This window comes from Fukomys damarensis, unplaced genomic scaffold (assembly GCF_012274545.1).
Source record: "Fukomys damarensis isolate Sample0158 unplaced genomic scaffold, DMR_v1.0_HiC HiC_scaffold_31, whole genome shotgun sequence".
NCBI lineage: Eukaryota > Metazoa > Chordata > Mammalia > Rodentia > Bathyergidae > Fukomys > Fukomys damarensis.
Genome location: NW_022900943.1, coordinates 25,368,753 through 25,373,211, shown reverse-complemented (window position 1 = coordinate 25,373,211; position 4,459 = coordinate 25,368,753). Strand labels below are relative to the sequence as shown.

At 41.2% G+C, this 4,459-nt stretch overlaps 1 pseudogene; it reads left to right on the top strand.

The window, feature by feature from the left end:
* Window positions 1-258: 258 nt before the first annotated feature.
* LOC117283847 lies at window positions 259-1,120 on the top strand (annotated as a pseudogene).
* The last annotated feature ends 3,339 nt before the right edge of the window (window positions 1,121-4,459 follow it).

The window sequence follows — 4,459 nt, the reverse complement described above, 5'->3', positions numbered from 1 at the left end:
GCAAAGAAAGAGAGGAATAAAGGACTGTGGGCAAAGAATGCTGTCTATCACAAATAGGCTGAGGGATGAGCAAATTTTCCTAAAGCTGAGGAGCCTTCTGGAAAAGGGGAAATGAAAGTGCGGCATCCTCTCTCAGAGGTTCAAAATTAGTAAAGCAAATGCCTGTGAGGCTCCTGGCTTCCGGAGGGCATCTCTTCCCTGAGTTCTGACCAGGCTGCCTGGTCAGGGACAGCTATTGTCTTACATCTCTTCCTCAGCATGCACACACCTGCTGGGAAGGTCCTGTCCACTGGGCTGATGCTGGTGCTCAGCCTCATCCTGCTGCCCTCAGCCTTGGGAGCGTCACTGGGCGTCTCCAAGATCTGCACGAAGATCCTGGTGAAAGCTTTAGAGTGGGCCACAATTTAAATTGGAAAAGGCACCAGAAGGATCAGTTCTTAAAAATTCAGCTTATGTGGGCTGGAAAGCCACTGTGGAACAGGAAGGGACTCAGGTTCTCCACAGAGGAGCTGGTATCACGAAATCCCCTTGCAAGATCCACTACCAGTTTCCACTACATAGTCCGCGGCTCACCCCAGCGGATGCTGGCGCAGGATGCTTCTGTGCCCTCTATTTCTGAGGGCTAAATGGACCTCACTGCAATCAGGGTGCTGGTCACAAGAACCAGCCTCAAAATCTGGCTGAGTGAACTGGTACATCTCACTTGCTGCCAGATCTGTGTGCATCTCCCTCTGGTACCATTAATTGGCCCCAGGAGAGAGGAATCTGTGTGCCAACCAAACCTCTCCAATACATGTTTTGACCTCAATAACAGATGGAAGTTATGCCATCGATGGCCAGGTTCATGCTGGATGATGGAAATTTAGAGGTCTGGTTAAGGCACGTCCACATGTCTGGTTTGAATACTTAGAAACAAAACATTGACACCTGGTTACAAAGAGACTAAAACAATATGTTGACCAGGAGAATAAATTAACCATATTCATCTTTCCTGAGGGAACCTGCATAACAATACTTTGGTCGTGGTGTTTAAGAAGGAGGCTTTGACCCCAGAGGAAAAGTACATCCAGTTGCAATTAAGTACAACCCTCACTTTGGTGATGCGTTTTGGAAGTCTTAAAACTTAATGATATAAAATGGTTTGGGGAGGTTGCTCAGTGTGAGGGTCTTGAGTTCAATCTCTGGTATGGAAAAAAAGAAAAGAAAAGAAGAAAAGGAAACAAAGCTAATCACATTGATTAGGTAGAAATAAATAAAACAGTTTCTCTTCTCCAGAACTTTAATCTTTTAAGAAGATAATAAGTAAAACGAGAATGCAAGTTTAGATATTTAGTATCTCCTCCAGCTGTGCTATTCTGTAACTTTAAGCTATGATGCACCTTCCCTTTGTATAGTCTTGTTTAGCAGGCTCATGGTGCAAGGTGGAATGCCAGATTTAACAAGCTGTTTCATGCCAATGTCAGCACTCCCTATAGGGTAGAGATTTGAGTATCTGCTGATCTAAAACATCAACTACCTGATTGCAACACCAAACAAGTCGGAAGTCTTGCCAATGTATAAGAGAAAGTACCTGACATTTCAAAACATATAGCTCCAGGCAAGGCTGAGTCCTAATGAGTAATACCTACAGAGAATAACTGCTCTCATGAGAGTGCTAATCACTAAATTGGAATTTTAACATCAGACAAAGAGAAACCTATGAAAATAAAGGTGCCAGTGGTGCCAGTACTCAATCCAAGGTTTATCAAGGTCCAGACAGACAAACTCATGCAGTCCCTAAGTCACTTGGGAGTACAGTAGTGAATTCACAAGTCCAGTTTATATCAGTAGTGGGCTCATGGGCTACTGTGTTTGCTGCAAAGAAAGGAGCAACTTTCTGCTTCGATTGCCTGATTCTATCCCAGGTTCTCAGAGAGGACTGGAGTCTTAGTCACAGTTCCATGCCATTTGCCAGAGATTCCCTCAAGGGCTTGGCTCTATCCAGCTTCTTTCAAAAGGGAACTACAAATCAGGCATGGTAGCACATACCTGTAACCCCAGCAATCTGGAGGCTGAGGCAGGAGGATCACCAGTTCCAGGCCAGCCTAGGCTACATAGTGAGATCCTGTATACTCTCCCGCAAAAGAAGAAAGAAAGAAAAAAAGAAAGAAAGAAAGAACAAAAGAAAGAAAGAAAAAGAAAAAAGTGAACTCCAACTCTCATATTTTTAGCTGATGGATGATGTTCTACTGCAACTTAGGAGCCTATGACCCCACGTGTCTTTGAGGAATAGTGCTGCCAGGGAGCTCCTTTAGTTATTGTCTTAGTTACTTTTTCTTTTTCTGAGACCAGATACCCAACACCCAAAGTTAAAGGAGGAATGGTTTATTTTGGCTCACAGTTTGTAGAGATTTCAGTCAATAATTATCTGGCTGGGGCTGGGGATTTAGCTCAGTGATGCCGCCACCTGCCTTGAAAGTACAAGGTCCTGAGTTCGATTCCTGATACCAAACAAACAAACAAACAAACAATACTTGTCAGGCTGCAAGGCAGGGTGGCACGGCAGAGGAGAAACAGTTCTTGGCAGGCAGAAGGCAGCAAAATAGTAGTGAAGAGGCAAAGCAGCAAGCAACAAGGGTCCAGCAACAAGCAAATCTCTGCCTATCCCTTATATTATATCCAGGCTACCCATCCTGAGGCTGTATAGCACTCACACCCAGTGGGCACCCTTAATCCTACCCAGAACGATTCCAAGCCAGTCAGTGGACTGGTTTAGTAATCACACACCCTTGATCCCAATATGACATACTCCAGATCCAACCACCTCTGAAAAGGCCCACTATGACCTCAGTAGGCTTCCAGAGGACATCTAGACACAAGCCAGGACAGTTGTACTGTTCCACTCAATGAATTAGCCAAGCACTCTCGACACGGCAGTTTGTTCTATTTGCCTTTATTAGTGTGTTAAAGGAGCCCTCTGATCCAGGGCCAGTATTAAAGTCCCAACATCACTTTAAGCTGACCCGTCCAAGTTGAGAAAAGCCATGTCCGTCTGTGTGTCTCCCCAGAAGACACAGCTGTTTATGTCAGTGAATACCACTAGCGTCTCATTTTCTCCTTTTCCCAAAGCCATGCTATCATCAGAAATGACAGAGTGCTTAATTAAGGTTTATTCATATGAGTGAAGTATTGCCCCTGGTTTCTACAGAAACATTTACTAGATTCTTTAGAAATCAGTTTCCCAAACCACATATGGACTACTTATTAATGTAGTGAAATTATTTAATCAAAATATAAAATTGATGAGACTTGGAACTTTTATTGAATCAGCGATCAAATCATTCTTACATATGAGAATTATCTGCTTGAAAATTTCCAGAGATTTCTGTCAGACATCATAAAGTACCATGCAAAAATTAAGAAACTGAAAAAATATTTATGGAAATGAATATATAAGCAGCTGAATTGCATTTAGAAACAACTGATTTTCACTTTGTTGAATTATATTTTTTCAGGGTACATAATATTTTGATGTAATTTTTCTGGTTTTTATATTGATACATCATTATAAACTAAAGTCCATAGTTTATATGAGGGTTCATTTTTCTGTTGTACATCTATGGGTTTTGACAAATGTACGTTTTCACCATTACATATCACAGAATAATTTCATTGCCCTAAAAGTCCCCTGTGCCCTCCAAATTCCTCCCTCCCTCCCCCAAGACCCCAGATGACACTGAACTCTTTACTGTTTTTATGGTTTTACCTCTTCAAGAATATCATATGTTTGGAATCATAGAATAAGTGGCCTTTCAGATATACTTCTTTTACTTAATAATATACATTTAAATCTATTCCATGACTTGCCTGGTTTGATAGTTCATTATCTGTTAGTCCTAAATAATATTCTATTGTCTGGATATACCACATTTTAACCATTCTCCTCTTGAAAGACATTTTGGTTGCTTCCAAGTTTAAAATTATGAATACAGCTTCTATGAACATTTATGTGGACATAATTTTCCAGCTCACTTGTATTGTACAAAAACCAACGAGAACATTGCTGGATCACATGGTGAGACGACTTTCAGCTTTGTGGGAAATTGCCACACTGTCTTCCAAAGCAATAGCACCATTTTGCATTCCTGCCAGCAAAGAATAAGAGTTCTTATGGCTCCATACCATTGTAGCATTTGCTGGAGTCAGTGTTCTGGATTTTAGCCATTCTGAAGTCTTATCTCACTTTAATTTGAATTTCCTATGTGAAATATGATATAGAGCATTTTTTCATAAGCTTATTTGCCATTTCTTTTTTTGTTTTGTTTTGTTTTTTTGGTACTGGGGATTGAACTCGGGTCCTTTCGCTTGCAAGGCAAGCCTCTCAACCGCTGAGCTAAATCCCTGGCCCATGCCATTTCTATATACTATTTGGTATTTCAATTCTTTTGCTTATTTTTAAATTGAATTATCGGTTTTCTTA